Source organism: Ursus americanus, chromosome 5, assembly GCF_024610735.1.
Source record: "Ursus americanus isolate L20-20 chromosome 5, mUrsAme1.1.p, whole genome shotgun sequence".
In the NCBI taxonomy this organism is placed as follows: Eukaryota; Metazoa; Chordata; class Mammalia; order Carnivora; family Ursidae; genus Ursus; species Ursus americanus.
This window is the reverse complement of record NC_142131.1, coordinates 54,283,802-54,306,901: the sequence shown is the minus strand read 5'-3', so window position 1 is coordinate 54,306,901 and position 23,100 is coordinate 54,283,802. Positions and strand designations below refer to the sequence as shown.

Below are 23,100 nucleotides of genomic sequence, written 5' to 3'. Positions count from 1 at the left end.
GCCTATATAAATAGAGTCTTGAGGGGAAAAAAAAATACCAGCAATTAGTCACTGAATTCTGTTTGCTGGAATGAAGAAAAGCTTGCGAAAAGTCACCAGAGGCTCTGGTGAGCAAAGCTTGGCTAGGGAGGCCATGCAGACCGAGGGAAGGAGAGAGATCATTAAGGGAGAAGGCCTGTGGGGTGTTCCTCGCAGTCTTTGATGCCTGCCAAGTCTTAACCTGGAAGAGAAAATGGAGGGCCTGGCCATAGGGCTGTAATGAGCTCCAACCTGGGCCCACATCCAAGTTGGAAGGCCTTTAATGTGGTCTTGAGCCAGAGGCAGGGTTGAAGGCAGGGGTGGTGGGAGGGAGGAGGAGTGTATCAGACCCTGCCCTAGGTAGAGGAGGTGGTACAACACAGAGCCTCTGAACCAAGAGCCTCCACCCAAGAAAGCCTATGAGCCACATACGGATCCTCCCTTGGTCCTTGATGGGAACATGCTTTAGAAGCGGTAGCAGTAGCAACCTCAATGCTTCCGCTCAAGATTCCGACCCTATGTCAGGACCAAAAGTGGCCCTCACCTTCCCAAATGAACTCCTCCACTCAAATGTGCTGTGCTCTCTACTGTTTCTGCCTGGAGCGCCCTTTCCCCACCCTCCTCATTTCTGTCCCCATCTTCATCAGGCTAGCCTACAACACCCAAGTCTTAGACTCCAAACATTTCGTCTGAGAAATCTTCGTTCACCACCTGACCCGCATCAGGCCTCTGCTATGCATTCCTGGGGCCCCCTTTCTCCTTCATCACACTCAACAGATTTGGTCAGTCTGTTTCCCCTGCTAAACTGTCAACTCTCGCAAGGACGTGGATTGTGCCTTGTTGTCTCTTCACCAGTAACCTCACTTTCCGTGGTCTAGCCCAAAGCCCATACTCAGTTAAGGAGGAACTGCCTAAAGGGACAAGGCTGGCTCGGGTGCCGCTCCCCTGCTGAGACTTCCCAGCGCCACACCTGGGTGCGGGGATGGGTAGGGCATATGATCTCCCTCCCTTTCTGAGCATCTTACTTACTCCAAGAGCTTACAGAGGGCAGCCTCCCCCCAGTGTTTTAAATTTTGCATCCTCTTTCCCACCGCCTCTAGTTTGATTCCCTCAACAACTTCCTCGTGCATCTCCACTGCCACACATCCCCTGCCGGCTTGTGAAAAGGAATACAGCAGAGGTGTTCAATGACCTCTGGGGGTTACCCTATGGGGAGTATCTACATTTGTCCACAAAGAGATGTATGAAAAAACAAGAAGTTAATTTCTAAAGGTAATAATAGAATTTTAGGCAGTAACAGGAGGGAAAAAAGAGTTGGAAGCCAGGATCCTCCACATGGTTTCCACAATCAACCTCTAGTAGATAACGTTCACCTCCGCGATGTCTAAGATCAGCCCTAACTCAATCCTAATGTTAGGCACCACCTGACAGCCATGGCGGGGCAGTCATAGACCTATCCACAGGTGGCCAACTGTCCTCTTTTTTCAGCCTGTCCTCTCCTGGCTGTTCTCCTTGACAACAGCCCTCTGTCGAAAGATCAGAAACCCCAAGCTAGAAATCCTGCTTTCTTTTCTGGAACTCTAATACCAATCCAACTTTCCAGACCTAGCTCAGGTCAGCATAGTATCAGAGATGGGTCCTTAGCCATTCTCTTCTTCTGCAATATTCCAAGGAACTCCAACCTTTGCTCCATCTAAAAGCCACTTGCAGTCAGCTCTGCCTGGGGGCCCTGATAGACTGACATGCTGGGAATCCACCAAGGAGGTGGCACAGAGCCACACAGAGGAACACAAACACTGGAAGAGGGCAAGGTCAAGTGACAAATACCATACAATGAGAAAGAATTGCATGAACCGCAGTGGCATAATGTAGCATAACAGATGGATAATTAGATTTATTCTAAGAGCTATAAAAGTAAGTAATTAAATAAAAATATGGAACAATGAATCTGCCACAGAGAGACACCTAACAGCCTCACAAGGGCCCTGCAGCTGGCACAAGCAGCCTGGGAAAAAAGCAGTGGGCAAGGAACCTCTAACACTGCCCTGATGTTGCAGGCACAATAAATTCAGCACCAGCTCAAGCTGGGCACCAGAGAACAGCGATTTCAGAGAGAGATGATCAGACCCGTGGCTGTGAACAGTGTTGTGCCATGCAAGTATGATCCCGTCTCCATCTGGAAGATGGCCACCTGAGGTATACCGATAAACTCCCCACCAGTGGCATGTTTGGCAAGGCCCCTGCAAAGCAAGACTGACAGACTGTATTTATCTCTGCAGAAGCAGAGGAAGGAGGTGAAAAATGCAGGCATCGATGATAAGATTTACCAACACCAAGAGGCAAGCTGGGAGACCCAGGCTCTGGACTCCACTCTCTTCCTAAAAGCTGGTGGCAGAGGATGAGGGAGCACGTAGCCTCATAAGAAACATGAAGTGAGCCCCCAAATTGTGTGAAGCACAGTACGGGGCACAGCGTTCCACCACGGAAGCAGCTTCCCTAGACATGACATTAGCTATTTGGAAGCAGAGAGCATGGTCAGCTGGAAGGTGTTTTGTATTAGTTAGGACTTTGTTCTTAAGGAAGTAAAACAGAATTCAAATTTATCTAAGTGAAAAAGACAGTTTGTTGGGTTCCATCGTGAAGAAGGATGACAAAAGTAAGAGTCAAACTGGGACTGGAGGCTCAGCAATGTATGAGGGTCCTCTCCCAGGCTGCATTTCCAGGCTTTGCTTCCCTCTCTAGATGAGGCTGCTTGCTCCAGGCAGGGGTGAGACTGGTGGCCTCTGGCAGCTCCTAAACACATCACAGCATTAAGAGTTCTCTACCTCAAGTAGTTCAGAATTTCAGGGCAGGACTTCCATTGGCTCTGCTTGTGTCACATGCCTACTCCTGGGCCAGTCACTGCACGGAGGGCAGAGGCACTGCACCTGGCTGGTCTAGGTCACACAGCCTCAGTCGGGAATGGAAGAGGTGGCAAAGAAAGATGAACACCCTTACCTGACCACATGGTTCTGGCGATGAGAGTCCCAAAAGAAAGGAAGTATTTTCCAAAGGTGGAGGATAGAAGAATGTGCTGAGAGACCAGAAACAACATCAAGCAGGAGCCTTCACAGCTCACCACAGTTTTATACCACCTCAAGCCATGACGCTGGGTAATAATTAGTTATTTAGGGCTAGAATGGGAGGCAGGCCAGGTTTGTAACCGTCTGACCAGGGCTCTGCTTGCAGAGATCCAGTCTGACCCACCAACTCTGAATGTTCTCAAGGCCCTCTGCTTGTTCCTTTAACAGCAGCCCATCCTTGCAAACAGCCTCAAGGCCTAACCAACCATGGGGCCATGTGGACACCAAAGAGCTCCATATTTAGGAAACCCACATAGTACCAAAGCATCAAGTTCCCGGGTAGCCAACTCATTGGAAGCTTTTTGCATGAATCTCCTTGCCATCCTTGAATCTCCTTCCCATAGCACCAGCCATAGAGAATAAACTATTTCCAACCTGGAAATCTCAGCTCACCACCTTTGGTAAGGACCTAAGCATGGGGATGATGCTCAGCTCAGAGCCACTCCCATTCACACCAATGGTTCCAGAGGGTGGTTCTCTATTCCAAGATACTCCTACCTCCTGCAGAAGGGAAGCAGGTATTTTAGTACAGAAATAGAAAACCTACCACATCTCCACTGCCACCAAAGCCACCTACTGGCTCAGCGCCTAGCATAAAAGGCTTACAGTGGGGCTCTCCCCCTAATGTGGCTTTAAGGAAGAAAGGTCCCTGGCATTCCTCACCTGCAGGGCTCACTCCTGCACACTCCTCAAACGCCCTCCTTAGGTTCCGGCCAACACCCCCAGTTGTCTCTTCCCTTCTCAAGGGACTCTGGAAACTCAGACCTCTGTCAGGTCACACAGAGCTGAAACATATTCAGGAAGTCTCTTTGTTCCAAGACCATCTAGGGAAAGAAGATCATAGGGACTCTCGGGAGCCCAATGCAGCAGTCTTAAGGCTTCAGCTTAAGCTCTGTACACTCTTGTGATTCCGTCAATTTCACCATCGACCTGGGGCCTGCTCTTATCAGTGACGCTGGCCAATATGTGTCTTCCAAGTTCTTTCTGCCACTGAGGCCTTCTCTAGGAATGGAGGAAAATGAAGCTGGGCTCCCATGTGGAGTACCTAAATGCTCTAGCTATGCTTGCTACTCCAGAGCCACTTTTGAAGGTCTGGTTCAGTGCAGCCATGCTGGGCCCAGATGTAAGAACCTCCAGCCAGGCTGAAAAGCAGCCTGCCCGTGGATGGGCCCTCTGGCCCAGAGCTCTTTGAGCTGGCTCCGCTCCTGCTCCACACACATCAAAATTTATTGCTGCTATTGAGAGCCCCAGAGACAAAAAAAAGTTCCCACCTCTCACTTTGCCCCTGCCCTTCCTAAGCACACACTGGAACCAATCATCAGCCAAAACCTGGAGTTAACGTCAGTACTATAAACCCCAAACTGAGCTCAAACAACTTTTTTTTTTTTTTAAAGATTTTATTTATTTATTTGACAAAGAGAGAGAGAGTGCGAGTGCACAAGCAGGGCAAGCAGCAGAGGGAGAGGGAGAAGCAGGCTTCCCGCTGAGCAGGGAGCCCGACGCGGGGCTCGATCCCAGGGCCCCGGGATCATGACCTAAGCCCAAGGCAGACGCTTAACCAACTGAGCCACCCAGGCACCCCTCAAACAACTTTTCTTGAGTCACAAACTAAATAAAAGTATTTTTTTAAACCCAGAAAAACAGTTCAAAAGGCAACTAAACCTCCCTCCCCCTTCAAAACTACTGAACTTGGACAAACCACATACATCAAAATAGTGTAAGAATCAAGAATTTTATTCTCCTCCCAGGAGGCAAAGAGGAGACTGTGGTGATAACTTCAGGGTAACCCTGAGTCCAGCAGATCCAGGGCAAATGGTTTCTGGGTCCTCAGGGAAGGATAAGAGAAAGGGATAATAAGAAAAGGAGGGAGGATGACAATCTCAGGGCCAAGGCACTGATGACTGGGAGGCAGACACAGGCTTCTTCAGTCCCACAAGGAGAACAAGACTCTAAGAGAGCCTGGGTCATGGTATTCATGCATAGTGCCTCAATGGCCACCTTGCTCAAGGGATCAGAACAAACAGCTGGGTACACCCCAAAACCCAAGCCAATTCCAGGTTACATACCATGATGGCTCAAAGGGCTAATGCTGCGAAACCCAACAGCAGCTCCTCTTCTATGTCTTACTTTTATTATATCATTTCATTAGAAACAAATATAAGCTCATAGTAAAAAAAAATTCACATAGTATACAAAACGCAAAACACACAGGAAAAATCCTTTTCTTGTAACCTCATTCCTCCTACCCTCAGAGGTAAGAGCTGGTTTTTGCATTACATATTAAAAATACATATGTACTACAAATCTACACAGAAATCTTTACTCAGTTACTTTGTATATGAATGCATCACTACTACACGTTATTTTTAATGTACAGACCCTAGTCACAGAAAGGAGAGGCTCCTTGAGTCTCCTAGCATAGTACCCCAAAGCCAAAGAGAACAACAAATAGAAGGGGGGAGGGTAGCCTATCATATTTTAAAAGACTCCAGTAACATCTAAAATTCCAGAGTCAACTTGAAATCCAAAAGCTCCTGAAGGAAGCACGACCCTGCCTCCAGGGTCCCTCCTCTGCCCAGGAAGAGAGAAGGCAGCCTTTGTAAATAGTTCTGTCTGGCTCTCCTGCTCTGTAGTTGGCAGCTTCACCTACCCCAGCAGGTCATTCTAGGGCTGTTGTCCTTCACCCGCATGCCTGTCACCACCTCTGTCCTTGCCCCTTGGACTCTGCTCTACAGCTTCCGTGTTCCCCTGAAACATCACCACTGACAGGGCTGAGCAACTGAGAACAACAGGAGATGACCTCACAGCCTTCATATGCTAATGCCAGCTCCCAATTACTTGTACTGTTGAATAATTGAAAGAGGAGAATAATCCACTCGGCTGATTTGGGAAGCTAGCCAGGCGCACAGATTATCTCAGAGTGAATTATTCACACTAGGGATAATTGGGAGTTGCCCAAACTTCTATTTGTGGATCAGGCATCACGTGGAAGAACATTCAAGATGGAAAGTATGAAAGCAACAAGAGGGAAGGAGACCTTGTTCCCAGGCCCAGATTCCCTCCGTGTTGCTTGGTAAGTCACGGCCCCTCTCTCCATTCCACTTAGGGTCAATGAGCATGATGGCGACGGTCATGATGGTGATGGTGATCAAACTGACATTAATAATATTTTTAGTGACAGATCTTATTTCCTTACCATGTGCTGTGCTCTGTGCTAGAAGTTTATTTATTTATAATATACATACATTATCTCATTTAATCCTCACAATGAGTCTGTGAAGCATTGTCTTCTTCCTTTCCCAACTGAGGAAACTGGGGCTCAGATAGGTTAAGCAACTTGCTCCATATACAGACTGTCAAGCTGTCTATCTAGAGCTGAGCCTCTTACCTGAGAATCTCTTTTGCCAACCAACTCGTAACCCTGCCATCTCGTAAGGGAGATTTTTCCTTACAGAATACATGAAACTATACGGAATGAAAAGAGACTTTAAAAAGTATAATACCATCCACCCTCAACTTCAAATGACTGAATTTCAAGGTGGCAAAATTGCCCCCACCTGTGAAACCAAGAAGCCTATAGAAAGAGGCCGGTTAGTCCACTTTGAGAAATCCAGAGTCCGGATGCCCAAGCCACTGGCAGACTTAGAAGAGCACACAGTCTTATATTACTCCATCTACCATCATGGTCAAAGCCTGAAAAATGAAACCACTGTCCTTCTGACATGCCACTACTTCAGCCAAGAGGTAGCTCAGAACACTGAGGCCAGAGCATGGGGGAGGGGTACAGGCTCCGCAAGCCACAATGAGCACTGCCTACCTCACAGATGAGCACCTACAAAGTGGCTGGGCCAGCCCCTGGATGCCTGGAGTCCCCTCCCACAGTGTCTAGGAAAGGGTCTTTGGATACAGGGTGTGATAGCTGGTCTCCAAAATGGCCGTCAATGCCTTGCCTTCTGGTATTATGCCTTTGTATAGTTCCCTCTCACACCGAATCATGGCTGATCTGTGCGGGCAAAAGAATACAGAGTAGGTGATGGTACTGACTTCTGAGGCTACATCATAAAAGGCCGACACGCCTTGTTCTCTTACACTGCTCCCTCTGAAGGGAGCCATGGGGATACCTGAACAGCCCTACGGAGAGGCTCACTTAAAGAGGAACGGAGGCCTCTCACCAACAGCCCACATCAACTTGTCAGGCATATGAGCTGGAGGCAGATCCCACAACCCCAGTCGCAGCCAACATCTTGACTACACTTCCAAATTCCTGACTCACAGAAACTGTGAGATCTAATAAATGATTACTGTTGCTTTAAGTCAGTAAGTTTGGAAGTAATTTGTTATAGAGCAATTAAAAGCTAATAAACGATAAGAAGGAAAGGATAGAGATGTTTCACAGTGTTCTGTTTCTCGCAAATGATACTATACAAGGGAAGAACTGGGTGTGATGTCAGGGCCACAGGCCACCAAAAGCTCTGATTAAGCCCTTAAGGTCCAGAACACTATACAAGACAGAACAAAGACCTTTACAGCCCAGACGCCCCAGCCCTCCAGTCAAGAAAAAGCTTACATAAAATACAATGCCCACACCTCTGCCTCTAATCAAGATAACAGTAACCAAAGTAATAAAGCCACCATTACCGAGCACTTCAACTGGGTGCCTGGCATGAGCGAGGAACTCTTCTTACATTATCTCCCTTACTAGTCTTCACAATAATCTTCAGAGGGTGCACGTAATAGGCACTCGAGACATATTTGTTGCAGGAGCAAATTAACTACCATTAGGCAGTTCTTCTCTGCAACTGATCTACATCCTTTTGATAGAATTTCAACTTTCGATATTATGTATTATTACTTTAATGTTTGGAAAGCTTACACTGAGGGTGTATTACTTTTAGAATCAGAAGAAATAATACACATGAAATTTAAAAAAATATATTTGTACAGCAAGCAAAGCTCTAATGACTTTGTGCTAGCCACAATCTTGCCCAGAGAAGTACACCTCCATCCTGAGCTGACTCTGTGAGATAACTTGTGGAGGAACAAAGAGAAGATAATCAAAGAGGTTAACACTCTGACCACTACTTGGTAGGCATTCTTCTTCTATTTTTTTTTTTTAAGATTTTATTTATTTGAGAGAGAGAGACAGAACACAAGCAGTGGGGAGGGGCAGAGGAAGAGGGAGAAGCAGACTCCTTGCTAGGCAGGGAGCCTGACGACGACGTGAGGCTCAATCCCAGGATCCTGAAATCATGACATGACCGAAAGGCAGACAGCTTAACTGACTGAACCACAAAGGCACCCCTGCTAGGCATTCTTCTTAATATTTCATGTGTATTAACACATTTAATCCCCCATGATAATTGGCCTGAGGTAGGTGTTGTTATTCCCATTTTACAGATGAGGAAACTGCTGAGGAGATTAATAATTTGCCCACGTTTAGACAGCTAACATGCAGTGGAGACCACATTCCAATCCCAGCCACAGAGCTCCTGTCTTATGTTTTAGGTCACTGTATTACCAGCATCTCAAGAGCTCCTTGGAGCCATAAAAAATTTCATTCTGACCCTGCCACCAGGTGGTGGGATCTGAACACAGCACCCTGCATTGCTTGCCCTCAAGACTGCCCCTCAACTCAGGGGAAGGAAGTGGGTATGCTATTAGTTGGTGCAGGAAAAAGGATTGCCCTACTTATCTTGTCCCAGGGTACCAGGGCCAGAGCCAACCCCAGCACTGGAAATCCAAACAGACCATGATCCTGAGCCTAGAAAGTCAAAACCTCATGATAGACGTAGCCACATCCATGCAGAGATGTGAAGCTTTCTCACTCCATGTCCTAATCTGGAGACCAACAATCTTCCCAGTTAGAAACGGCTATTATGGTCATGAGATCTCCCTTCCAGAATCTTGATGAGAAGGGATGACTTGAAGGAGACACCTAGAAGAACTTCCTATCATAAGAGATATGAGACAAGACAGTAAAACAACAAGATAGGACGTTCTACATTACGAAATTATGAAGAGTTCCTTCCCATAAGCAACCAGAGGGATCATTCAAAAAAATGTACATCAGGGGCGCCTGGGTGGCTCAGTCTTAAGTGGCAGACTCCTGGTTTCAGCTCAGTCATGATTTCATGGGCTGTGAGACTGAGCCCCACATCAGGCTCCATGCTGAGCAGGGAGTCTGCTTGAAGAGTCTCTCCTTCTGCCCCTCCCTCTATTTGGGGGCATACTCTCTATAATAAATAAACAAATCTAAAAAACAAAAACAAAAACAAAAAAGGTAAATCAGATCTTGTCATTTCCCTGATGAAAAGTCAACAGTGGCTTTCCCTTAGAATAAAATCCAAATATGTATTTTACTTGTTTCCTAGGTATACTGCCAAATCCCCCAGTCTTACTTATTCTTAGTTTCCCTCTGGTTTACCCCATTCCAACAACACCGGCCTTCTGGCCGCTTCACTGACTCTCCAGCTTGTCCCTGCCTCAGGGCTCCGGTACTGGCTATCTGCTCCCCCCATCCCCGCCAGAAAAACTCACCTTAATGTGTGCATGGCTAAACATTTGAGTTGAGGCTAGAATGAAATAGCTTACCGAAGTCCTCCCTAACTAAAACGTCTAAGAAATCCCTACATAATCCATTATTGAGATATAATTCATATATAATTCACCCATATAATTCAGTAACTTTTAATATATTCAGAGTTGTGCGATCATCAATTAATTTTTAAACATTTTCATCACCCACCCTCCCCACCAAAACCTATACCTATTAGCAGTCTAACCCCCCAACTCCCACCCTCCCAAGATTAGGCAACCACTAATCTGCTTTCTGGCTTTTTAAATTTACCTAGCCTGGACATTTCTTATATATGTCATCACAAAACAGGAGCTCCTTAGTGACTGGCTTCTCTCACTTAGCGTGTTTTAAAGTTCCATCCATGTGTAACATGTAATCAGTACTTCATTTCTCTTTGTCAAATATTCCATTGTATGGATAAACCACATTGTGTTTATCGATTTATAAATTCATCGACATTTGGGTTGTTTCCACTTACTGGATATTATGAATAATGCTACTATGCACACTCATACTTAAGTTTTTATGTAGACATATGCTTTCATTTGTCTTGGGTATACACCCAAGATGGAAGTGCTGGGTCCTATAGTAACTCCACGCTTAACTATTTGAGGAATGGAGACTCTTTTTCAAAACAGTTGGATCATTTCACATTCCCACTAGCAGTGTATGAGGGTTCCAATTTCTCCATTCTCGCCAACACTTGTTATTATCTGTCTTTTTGATAATAGCCACTTTGGTGAGTATAAAATTTTATCTCACTATGGTTTTGATTCACATTGCCCTGGTGGCTAATGAGGCTGGGTATCTTCTCACGTGTTTATTGGACATTGTATATCTTCTTTGGACAGCTGTCTACTCAGAGCCTTTGCCAATTTTTTAATTGAGTTTTCTTTATTATTGGTTTGTAAGAGTTCTTTATATATTCTAGATTCAAGTACCTTATCAGATACACGATTTGTAAAATTTTCTCCAATTCTGTGCTTTGTTTTTCCAATTTCTTGATGGTATCCTTTGATGCACTAAAGTTTTTAATTCTGATGATGTATTAACTGAGTTTAAATATTAATTTCTGACTAGAAGGTCAACTATTTAAGAAGTCAGACCTGTCTTATTCATTACTACATCCCTAGTACAGCAGAGTGTCTAGCACATAGCAGATAGTCACTACACTGTTTGAAAATAGCTAAATCGTGGAAGGAGCCGAGATGCCCTTCAACAGATGACTGGATTAAGAAGATGTGGTCCATATATACAATGGGATATTACTCAGCCATCAAAAAGAACAATTTCTCAACATTTGCTGCAACATGGACGGGACTGGAGGAGATAATGCTAAGCGAAATAAGTCAAGCAGAGAAAGACAATTATCATATGGTTTCACTCATTTATGGAACATAAGAAGTAGGAAGATCGGTAGGAGAAGAAAGGGAAGAAGAAAGGGGGGGGTAAACAGAAGGGGGAATGAACCATGAGAGACTATGGACTCTGGGAAACTGAAGGCTTCAGAGGGGTGGGGGTGGCGGAATGGGATAGGCTGGTGATGGGTATTAAGGAGTGCACGTATTGCATGGTGCACTGGGTGCTATACGCAAGTAATGAATCATGGAACTTTACATTAAAAACTAGGGATATACTGTATGGTGACTAACATAATATAATAAAAATATATTATTATAAAAAAAAAGAAAGTATGAATTTTTAAGACCAGAAGAATTAAGTCTTGAGACAGGCTATGGGGAGAGAGGGATGCCTTGCTAGCAGATGGGGGAGGGTTGGGAGAAGACTGAGATGACATATGGAATCATTTCTGGTCTAGAGAAGATATTAAGAGGGAGAGAATGTAGTCTTCTATAGGAGCAAATGGAAAGAGCATCTAGGGGTGCTAAATGAAACACACCCGAGAAATGTACATTATCAATAATAAATCCCCTCATAATTTAAATGCTCAGGCAGTCATCCTGTCTTTTCAGCCACTCTGGAGAGTCAAAAGACAGAACAATGGCTCAGGAACGGAGACATATCAAGCGGAGAGGCCCAACCACAAGGGGAAGGTTCTCTCCAGAGCCCTCAGCTCGGCACAACATCCTTGAGGTAAGCTCCAGGCTCCTCTGTTATTCAGAACTGCTAGGGCTTGGGTATCAGTGTGGCTGAGAAGCAGAGGTTTACCTGGAGGGAAAAAAAGGTGAAAGCTGGCTCCCTTCTCCTCTCACATAGTTTTTGCCAACAACACCAAATCTGAATAGCTGAATGTCCTAAGCCAGGGACCTCAATCAGAGTATCTCAGGGATCCTGGATTTGACTGCCAAGGGGAAGCATTTCACCAGCCAGACTAAAAGAGTGGAGGTATGTTATGGGAGCTTAAGTTGGCTTAGTTCCTTAAAAAAAAAAAAAAAAAAAAAAAAAAAGGCGATACTCTGAGCAACCAGAAGGAGAGGTAACCTCGCAGACACAGAGGATGTGGAACAGAGGTGCGAGGACTTACCACTTGCACATGAAAGAAAGGGGTTCAAAGACAAGGGCCCCAGCTTTCCATTCCCCGCCTTCCACTGTGTCACCTTTCATGATAAAAAAAAAAAAACAAAAAACAAAGAGGGGCAGAATGCATTTTGAGAGATGCATGCACGGGTACACACACACACACACACATATATGGAGTTGCCTCCGGGAGGGTAAATAAATATTCATGAACAATTCAGTGTGTGAAAAGCACCGACAGAGGATGACAAATGGTGCCAATTAGAAAGAAAGAGTGGTATCTATTTTTAAAGTGGCTGAATAAATGATAAAGGATTGCTTGCTAAAAATACTGTGCTTGACCCTCTCCCCAAAGGCAGGGTCCCTCTCCAGTGCTTGATGACAACAGGCAAACTTCCCTCCCAGAGTGGTGGGTTCAACCCTGCCATGGCCACCTCTCGTTTGTATCAGAGGATCCCCCTGGGTGCCTTGTCTCTAGTAATAAGGAGACAATTTCTTCTGAGAAGCATTCTGGGCCCAGGACCACACATTGAAAATGGCATTCAAGCTCTCAGTGATTCCAGAAGGAGCCCCTGGAGAGGAGGGGGGTACCATTTGGGAAGACAAGCTGAAAGGGGTTGAAGGGAGTACCATTCAATTACAGAGACACAGGAACCCAATTTATCAAGAAACGAGCAAAGAAATCCCAAGACCTTCCCCAGGGAGCAATCAGAGTCCACTTCATGATGGGAATGTTTGCTAAGGGTCATTTCATGCGACTGGTGAGCCACCCAAATCAAGTTTCCTATCTAGAGCCCACACCAGATATAGACCTTGACTTTGCTCCAGGGGTTGGATCTGACCTGTGGCATAACATAGAAATAAAAGCAGAGGTCAGAAAGTCAGAAATAAAAGCAAAGAATAAGGCTGACTATCACTCACAAACAATAGGAACCCGGATATCTAGCTCTCTCTCTCTCCAACCCCCTTCAGCCTGTCTTCCCATCTTCGTGCTCCCCTCCTCCCTCTGCCTCTTTCCCTCTCTCTGTCTCTGTCTGCCTCTCAGCATTTATTATCATGGGCACAACACAATGGTTAAGAGCTTGGCTTTTGTGTCCCCCTAGGCTCATGTTGTAGCTCTAACACAGCCCAGCTATGTGACCCTAGGGAATTATGTGACCTCTCTAGGCTTCAGGGTCCTCCTGGGTAAAATGGAAGTAACTATACTTATTCATAATAGTACTTAGATTCAATGTGAAAATGTATATAAACCACTTGGCACAGTGTGTTGAATATCATAGGTACTCTGGTTATTTCTAAACATTCTTCGTGCCTCGGCCTAGACTCTAAACATTTTGGGTAAGTAATATGCCAAATGCATCTTTCTATCCTCTTAGAATGTAACAGAGTTGAAATTCAGTAAACATTTGTCAAATGAGCCGGACTCTCTGAGCCTGTCTGCCATGGGCAACAAGCATGGCAGCCAAATGCCTTTGCCCAGTTCATGGTCCTGGCTGTGCTCGTTACCTTGAGGTTAATCTTTGCAACCATGAGTGAGGTGTGCAGGGCCCACAGCATCTGCCCCTCCCTTTCATTAGGAAAAGGTGAAAACAAAATGGAAAACAAACGGGCATGGGTAGTATTTGCGGCTCCTCAGAGTGTTGCCCTATCGATTTTCAAGTGTCACCATTTGTAACAACAACAACTGGCACAGATACAGCATCTTTCTTCCTGACAATCAGAGCATTTTATAGGGATAATCTCATCTTTCTCCAGGAGGTACAGGAGAACAGTCTGTACTTCAGGTAAGAACACAGATAGTGTAAGGGCTTTGGTCAAGGTCACTGTGCCAATCAGTTCGACCCTGCTGCTCCTGCCCTCTGCATTCCTCTGCATCCCTGGATGGCACCTCTACTTCCTGTAGTACTTCCCCAGCATGGTTCCTCAAACCTCATGTTTGACAAAGTCACCTTTTAAGAACATGGCAATGCGGGGGTGGGGGAGGGGAGATGGCATTAGGCACTATTCCAAAAAGCATCACTCCTGGTGGGAAGCCCTTAGCCATGAGTGCTACCTGGCTTAGTTCTCCCCTTCCAGCTTGTCATCCAGAATCACATTTGCCTAGTAGTCCAGAAGGTGGGGTGTCACAGAAAGAGGGGAGGGGGATGAGGATAGGCCCCTTCATGTTGCATGAGACATACAGGAGGTATTTGTCCAAACACGTCTGTCCTACCATCACCCATTCCACTCTAATGGGTCTCCTATGTTCTAGCCCTTCCCAATAGGGCTTGTCTACCCACCCAGTCAGAACAGAGAACGCTGGCCTCAAGAGAAGAAGAAACTATGAATGGGAACTACGCTGATGTCCAAGAAGAAAAAGAAAGTCTCTGTGAGACACAAGCCTAGCTGGCATCCTTCCCCCCAGAAATTGATCCTAACCACTTGCAGACAACAGTTTCCTCTGCTGTGAACAGCTCACTCAACCATCTCTCTAATACGTACCCCACCCGTAGCACTGGGCATTTGACAGATGGATGGGACATAATAGGCAGAAGTACCATGTGTCACGCTCGAGGCTAAAATAAGAGCTTCGTGTCACATTGGGCTTCACTGGGGAATTAGCAAAGGTGCCTAGAATATTCCCAAGCCCCAGAGGACAGGTTCCAACCAAAGTCTAAGGAATCAAAGGCTAAGAAAGACACTGCTGAGTTCTTCTCCCACCTTATATAACCAGCAGGGTTAAGTGCCTAGCCTGTCTTCTTGTCACTGAACAGAGCAGCTGCATTTCCAGGACTCCAGGACAAGTATCACTCTAGGCAGATGGGAGGTAGAATCCAGGCTCGAGCACAAAAAGAGGAACACACTGCTTTGACCTCAGATACCAAGGATTACAGGAAAGACAAGCAGTCCCAGGCAAGACTGACACTATCACCAATTCCTCTCTTTCCCATACGTGCTTGAGGCCTTTCAGGTCCACGGAATCAGGCATGGCCCCCTAAGCAGGGACGCCACTCCCCTCTCCCGTCCCCACACCAAAGCAAGGAAGGAAAATCTGCTGAGCACTGCTTGCTCTTGGGGCCCAGGCTAGGGCACGGCAAAATGTCCAGCTGAGGCTGAGCTGGAAAGGGAGGACATTTCTCTGACAAGAACAAAGGCTGTAATGGACACAAGGGGATTACATACTTTTCAGGCGCTATTCCACACAAAGGGGACTCCAACAAAATAGGCAAATTAAAGTCCTTTGTGCCTAACACAATGGCAGCTACAGCCAGAGCTGCTAGCAGGACCAAGGTAACAGCAGGACATGGAAGTGGGAAAACAGGGAGAAGAGAAGCAGGGCTCAGTTCTTAGCTCTACAGTGGCCTGAGGGTGTGGCATGGGCCTTGGTTTTTTACCTCCCTGACGTGGGACCAAGAAACCGCCCCCTCCTTCCCTTGGGGACAGTGCCTTTTAGGTATGCTCAATTTGGAGAATGCCGAGTTGAGAAATGCCATCAAGGAAGATTTTTTTCACCCGCTTCCGAGGTACTTTGCTGTACTTGTTTCCATCTAAGGATGACTGAGATCCCTTATGATTCCCTCTGACCTGCCTGGTTAGCAATTCAACAGGAAAACACCTCCCACGACAAAATGAAAGTAGACTTCAAGCCGCTTTCCTTCTGGCTGACTCCCATGTAAATGAGCTGCCTGCAGCCTGACTCACAAGAGCTCAAAATGGAAAAAAGAAAAGGGGGGAAAAAAAAAGAAAGAAAGAAAAAAAAAAAAGCACAGTTTGAAGGTAAGGGTGAGGCTTGCCTAACAGATGGGACTTCGATGGGGTTAACCCAGCATGCTGCCAAGGACTTAGTATGGGCCCCAGTGCCTGGAAGACAATTCAAGAAGGAAAGGGACAGTGGTACATCTCTCCACACAGAAGAAACATCAGATATCTGGTCCTCTTGTTTTCTAAGTAAAATGAGTACTCAAATGTCAGTTAGCTGGCTGTAGACATGAGACCGTGAGCTCTGTGTCCAGACTGAGTTCACGATTAAATCAGTCACCCTTAGGACCACAACCCCATACACCACCCTATGGCCATGGCCAGATTCAGTGGTGGCAAAGGGCTGGGAGGGAACTTGGGCGTCTTCCCTCAGTGTCTGGCCCAGGAAGTGTAGCCTGTCCATGAGGGCAAACCCAAGCTTTCCAGCTCCACAGATGATGTCCTGCACCAACAGGCCCCCTGACAAGGCACCCACCCAACATCCTAATGGACTTGGTGGTTAATGTGGCTGCAGTCCCCATGGCACCAGGCCTTCTCCTTCTGGCTCCCTGAACTACAGAGTCTCCACAGGCAGCAGCTGCCCTGGGTGACCACTGGATCAGACATTGTAAAAGAACACATCTATCTATTCACTGTGGCATAGAGGCAGTCATCTCAAACCTAAACATTACACATCCCTGCTGGAAAGAAAAAGAGCAAAATGAAATTAAAATTCTCTCTGGAAGATGTCTGCCCAAAAGGCCAGAAAAGCACTGTATAGTTGTGCCTCGTTCCCAACCCCAAGCAGTGCTCTGCACCCCCTCCTTCCTCTTCCCCTTCTGGCTGGACAGCTCCAGATGTGTCGCAGAGTTTCAATGATTCACTCTAATGATAACGCACCCTCAGAATAAATCATCGACTCTGATTGATTTAGGAGGCAACTTGCACAAATACCTGTAATCTAGTTCTAATCTTGTTTGTTTCCATTCCAATTATCCTGCATCAATGGTTTAAAAATGGGAACCGTCTGGTGCATACATCCAATCCATTTTAATAGAGGATAAATCTGGGTTATTGTGACCCTTTCCTCTCTCAGGCTTGGGACAGCACCAGCCGTCTCAAGGCGCTGATTGGGCCGAATCAGCTCTAACTCTATTCAACTCTTCAAGGATTCAATTAATCATAAAGCCAATTCCATTCTGGGCTCCATCTGTCTTGCCTCCTTCGGGGACTAATAATCACTCACTGTGTGTTTTTACACACTAGTTGAACTGAAATTAAGACTGATTTCATCATGGAGCACTCAAGAAGAAAATGCGTTTCTTGGAGAAAAATTTCAGAGCTATTTCAATGTTCAGTTGGGGTAAATAGATTATTAAATAAACAAAAGAACATTTTTTAAAACTTCAAAATTCTTTACATTGTAAAATAATTCCTGCCATCCAAATCCCAGAAAAGGGCAGCACCTTAGGAGAGCTAGAAATTCTCAACATTGGAGCATTAAACAGACACTTAGTCTGTCCTTGGGCATCTGCAAGGCATGGGTACCCAAAAAACCTGAGGGCAAAAATTGAGTCAATTTGATATTTAATATATTATTTTTAAAAATCTAACTAGTCATCCATCCTAGGGTGGTAGACCTTACTTGAAATTTGGAATTATTTTTATTTTGAGTTCCCTATTTGTGGAGAGAAGAGGAGGGGCCGTGGGTGGGACAGGCACTACATTCTTTTCAGTGTTTAGGACCTCTTGATATCTTAAGCTGTCCCTGAGAATTCTAAGCCCTCACAACCCCCTAAAGGGCAAGAGCTGTGGCTTTTGTCTTCTGTAAATAGCCTGGCTCTCCCGGCAGCATTAAATGGCTTCCCTGGCAAACACTCAGGATGGAGCCCTCCTACCCACCTCCAACTCATCCCCCCACCCCCACCCCCAATCCCTCTGGGGATGGTCTATCACAAGAACATGATCACAAAAGGGACACATCCCAGTCGACCACATGGGTCTGGAAGCATTCCCATCTTGTCAACAGCTTTCAGTACAGAAAATGCAAACAGCTAAGCTTTTTGTTTTTACTTTTCACAGTTGCTAAGATAAAGCATCAGGGCACCACCAGAGTCCAAAGTATCTAGTGGTCATGGAATACGTAGCACAGCCCCCTACACCTGATTGTTAGAAAACAGTCCCAACACAGTAGAGGGGACAGAGTGTAACCAAAGAGATTCAGCACGTGGCTGCTTTACTGCCTTAACATATTTTAAACTAAAATTCTGAACTGCACAAACTCCCAATCAGAACTAATGACACAGGCATTCCAAACTTATCATCAAAGATGCTTCATGAGTCATACTAGCTCTAAAAAGTCATCAGTAATCACTTCTTAGACACAACAATCAAATACATCCTTTGTTTAAACAGTGAATTTTGCCAAGTAGTAAGCCTAATTAATTGGACCGCTGTCGTTTTTGAACACGGGTCAATGTGCGTGTTTTCACAAAAGCTTCCACCTGAGTCATTCTACGTTTATTGAAAAACAAAACCTATCTCCCAAGAAGCGCTTTATGTACAGATCAAGAATCATGTCCAAGATATACTGTTAAATGGAAAAAACAAATTGTAGAATGATGTAGATATAGTAACCTACCTTTTATGTAAAAACGGAAAAAATACTGTATGGGTCTATTTACTTGAATATGCATCAATATCTCTAGAAGAAACTGGCAACACTGGTTACCTTAAGAAAGGGAAGCTGCACAGCAAAGAGAGGGTCAGACAAAGCATTTTCACCATGCTCCTTTGCGCCCTTTGAATTCTGAACCATGTGAATGTATTACCAAATCAGAGTTGAAGACATAAAATTTAAATTTAAGTGAGTCACTTCAAAGACACTCATCTGGACATTTACCAAAATATTACAGACATGTCTGGTTCCATTCCATGGGAAAAACAAGTCTTATGCATCTCTTGGCTAAGCAGTTTTAGGGAACCTTTGGGTATAGACTTCAAGAACACAGGGCCAAGATCAGCCATAGCAAGACAGATGTGGAGACCCAAGTGGTTACCATGAATATCTGAGAATAGGCTGTAGGGAAGGGGAGAGGAAGAGAAGGAGGGAGGGCAGGCAGGCTGGACAATTTTGTATGAGACACTTGTATTTGTATGAGACACCCATTGCCCCACGAGACACCATCCAGCTTGAGAAGCCCCCACCGTTTCTCATCTTTGCAAAAGGGTAAACTACAGCTTGTTTAAGGCTAAGTTCTTTGTGAGTTACAGAGCTGGAGAGGGGGCTTTATCTGAATCTTGCAGGAACACATTGTCCCAGATCCCAGGAGTTCTCTGACTGGGCAGGAAATGCTACCTGAAGGTCTTATCTGAGCCTGAAAATTCAGAGCTTCTGACTCATCCTCTCATTCTGGCTGCCAGATGGCCCCGTGGTCTTGCACAGATCACTTCAACAGAGGTGCTGAGGTGGTTCTGAGGCTCCTCCATCTAGCCACTGCTCACCATCCAAAGCTCTTTGGCAAGAACATCTGTGCATCAGGGATCTCATGTTAAATGCCATCGGGGCTTGCCTATTCCTGTCCTCTCTTCCTAGCTGAGTGCTGCCCAGCAAGTTTACTCCCGGGCCCACTTTCTTGGCCTTTGCTTCTCTTTGAATTTTAGAAAGTTTTTCACCGAGACAATGAGGATTGTGAAAAGACACTTGCTCAGAATGAAGGTACCAGAGCAATGGCTATGATCAAGGCCCTCAGGATGCCCCCAGAACTCCCAGTCTAATGCCAAACAGAAACCCCACTGGGGCAGAAACCCTACTTTACCCTCACCTACTTGTCATGAGAATCTAAATGACCAAAAAGTAAAACGCGGAAAACTCTTAGGAAGAGAGGAGGTGGCTTGCATTTCATGTTTCACACATTTTTCTAGCTGGCTTTTAAAAAGACCCTTTAGCACCTTTCATCCTTTCCATTTTCTGGGTGCTCTGCAAAGGGAAGTCTCTCTAAACTATCCTGCGCGTAACACTCAAAGAGAGCAGGAAGCCTCGGAGACATTCTGGGTTCTGGCATGTTGGCCAGATGCTCTGGATGAGGCGGGAGCATCAGGGCCCAGCTACAATCCTTTCCCGGCAAGCCTGGCTGAAGTGGCAGTGGGACCAAAGCAACTGATTAAATGCAGTATAAAAGCTGAAAGAAAATGAGATAGAAATAAATTAGCTTTAAACCTCAAGGCTCTGCACACAAACGAAATGCAGTGGGGGCTGGGAGGCAGACTGGGAAGTCAATCTTAGAGATTTCCCTGCAACAAAGGATTATGGATTGTCCAATACGAGGAAATCCTTCTGTTCCACAGTCACGACAGCTTTTTACTCAGTGCTGTTCATTAAACACTTCGCACGCATTCGGCGGAGATAATGGGATGCAGCCAACATCCTGAAAAAGCCCTGAGACTCCCCGACCAGTCTTCTACCCGTGCAGCACTGGCTGCAAGGCATGGCTGTCACCAATGGGGGAAAGGATTGCTATTTCCTGCCATCTTTCAATTATTTCCCTCCCCCTCCCCTTTATGAATTGTCCTCTTTCAGTAATGGACTACTATTACCAGCAGAAGAAAGGCTGGGAGAGGAAACTTCTAACTGATCAGAATTTAATAAATAAAGTACTTGATAAGAGACAAAGTATGACAGAAGGTTCCCCAACGATGACGTGACTTAAATCTGCTAGAGAGACCACTGAGAAGGGGCTTGACTGTTCTGAAAAATGAACCAGAGCAGTAGAGATTGAAATATGCTTGCCCGTCCGACCAGGCCTATTTCTGGAAAGGATAGTCAGAGCTGTTTTCAGGGTTTGTTAGCAACAGGCTGGAGCCTGTGGGCATGAAATCCCTAATAAGGATCAATTCAGTTAGTGTCCACTGAACACCTCCTTTTTTTTTTTTTTTTTTTTTTTTTTTTTTTTAAAGATTTTATTTATTTATTCGACAGAGATAGAGACAGCCAGCGAGAGAGGGAACACAAGCAGGGGGAGTGGGAGAGGAAGAAGCAGGCTCCCAGCAGAGGAGCCCGATGTGGGACTCGATCCCGGAACGCCGGGATCACGCCCTGAGCCGAAGGCAGACGCTTAACCGCTGTGCCACCCAGGCGCCCCGCACTGAACACCTCCTAATGTACAAGTAGATGATGGAAGGAAAGGAGGATACAGACGAGACTTTTATCAAGTCACATCCTGACCACCAGTCTGACTGTTTATGGGAACTAGAATGAGTATGGAAGACTTTCCATAAATCCCACCTGCTCCCTCCCTATCTCATTTCCTGCAACCTCAAAATATCAAAGTCGAGAGCTTGTGTGAATGATGAATAAAAAGACTAGGTTTCCCACTTAAGACCTTTAGAGGGATGGCACATTTTGTGAGAGTCTGTTAACCCTTCAACAAAATCTATAGCCTTCGCATAAATTATCTGAGTATCCCTGGGCAAGTACCTTCTCTAAAGCCAGAATACTATTACAGTAAGAACTGCTACAAGGATTAAATGAGATGGTGTATGTAAAGCCCCTCCCCCTGGCAGCCTCCTTTTCCACAACCGCCTTTCTCATATCCACACTTTAGCTGCTCCTGGTCAGTCCAGTCCCCTCTGGTATAGTGTACTCTTCAATTCCTGCCCCTTCTATAAAAGAGAAACCAAGTCATTGGTGTTTTCTCAGATTATCTTTACAAATATAAAAAAAAAATTTTGTATGCTTAACTATTCCAGGGCGAAGAAAAACTAGTTTTGGGTTTGTTTTGTTTTGTTTTTAGCTTAAAGCTAACTGTGGCAGAAACTGATAGTGGTCCCTCATGATCTGCTCTCCCATTCGTACACAGCAGCAAAATTTTTTCTAGGCAAATAAAGACTACATTCTGGCCAACGGAGTATAAGCAGAAGCATCACTTGACAGCTTGTAGGATCCTCAAAAATAAAAACCCTTTTAAATGTCATTTGCCTCCTCTTCTAGGTTCCTTCCTTCACTCTGCTCTCCGGAATGCATATCTGGCCATCTTGGATGATGAGGAAAGGGTTACTCCTGAGGGACGGCATCACAATGTGAGTGGAAAAAACTCAAGAATCCTGTGTCTACCTGGAGAAAGGCTGCCATACAAGCCCTAGGCTGCTGACCTGATGATGATATTTAGACAAGAGACAAATAGATGTCTGCCTTATCTATGCATTTTCTGTCACTTGCAGCCAATTCATAAGATCTAGACCTAAACCAGACACAATCTTGTGTAATTCACTCCCCTTAAGTGGGAGTGTATGACTTCCTTCTAAACAATACAGCAAAGATGACAGGACATATGTGATTACGTGTATGTAATCAACTATGTAACACTCGAATGCCTACTTTGCTGAGAACTCTCCCCTTTGCTGGCCTTGGAGAAGCAAGCTGCCATGTTGTAAGCTGTTTATAGAGATGGCCACGTGGCAAGGAACTGAGGGCAGGCTCCAGCCAGAAAGAAACTGAGGCCCCTAACCTGACAACAACCTGAACAAAATTGAATTCTGTCAACAGCCACATGAGTTTACACTTGCGTTTTCCCTAGTCAACCCCCAGATTGGACCCCAGCTACTGAGCAATGCAGAGGACCCACTAAGTCATGGCTGGACTTCTGATACATAGAAAATTATATAATAATTGTTCATTGCTTTAAACAATTGAATGTGCTGTAATTTGTTATGCAGCAATGACTGATTACTACACGACCAAGAAAATTCATTATAGATTTGTAAGGATAATTCATCACTAAGTAATCTATAAATACAATTCACAGAAAGGGAAGTCACAGTAGAGGTTTATCACATGGTCATCTTAATAGATGGCAAAATGCATACAATTCACCATGAATTGCTCTCAGATCCACCTTGATGAAAATGAAATTGCTCTATATATACTTAACAGTAATGTAACATACTTAACATAGACATATCTAACATTCACAAATAGATAAACACAAATAGATATAACACATACAAACACACACACACCAAATGCCAACAGCATGTATAATCATAAAATACCAAAAAGATTACTATCAAAAACAGATACAGAATAAACTGAAAAGCTGTTGAAAACAGTAAGATGGTTTAACTAAGGTACATCATAGTATTTCTAAAAAAATGAATACCCACCTCTTATTTCCAATAATGGGGACTTAG

General features: G+C 45.1%; 1 protein-coding gene and 1 long non-coding RNA gene across 4 annotated transcripts in view; one reads left to right on the top strand and one right to left on the bottom strand.

Moving 5' to 3' along the window:
* SIL1 (SIL1 nucleotide exchange factor) overlaps nt 1-23,100 on the bottom strand; it is a 249,518-nt gene that overhangs the window by 19,163 nt on the left and 207,255 nt on the right. The gene's annotated exons all lie outside the window — the stretch shown is intronic.
* Nucleotides 6,151-22,039, top strand: LOC148110111 (uncharacterized). The gene is made up of 3 exons (XR_015724555.1): nt 6,151-6,213; nt 11,691-11,811; nt 21,902-22,039. It is a non-coding gene; the product is annotated as an uncharacterized LOC148110111 (long non-coding RNA).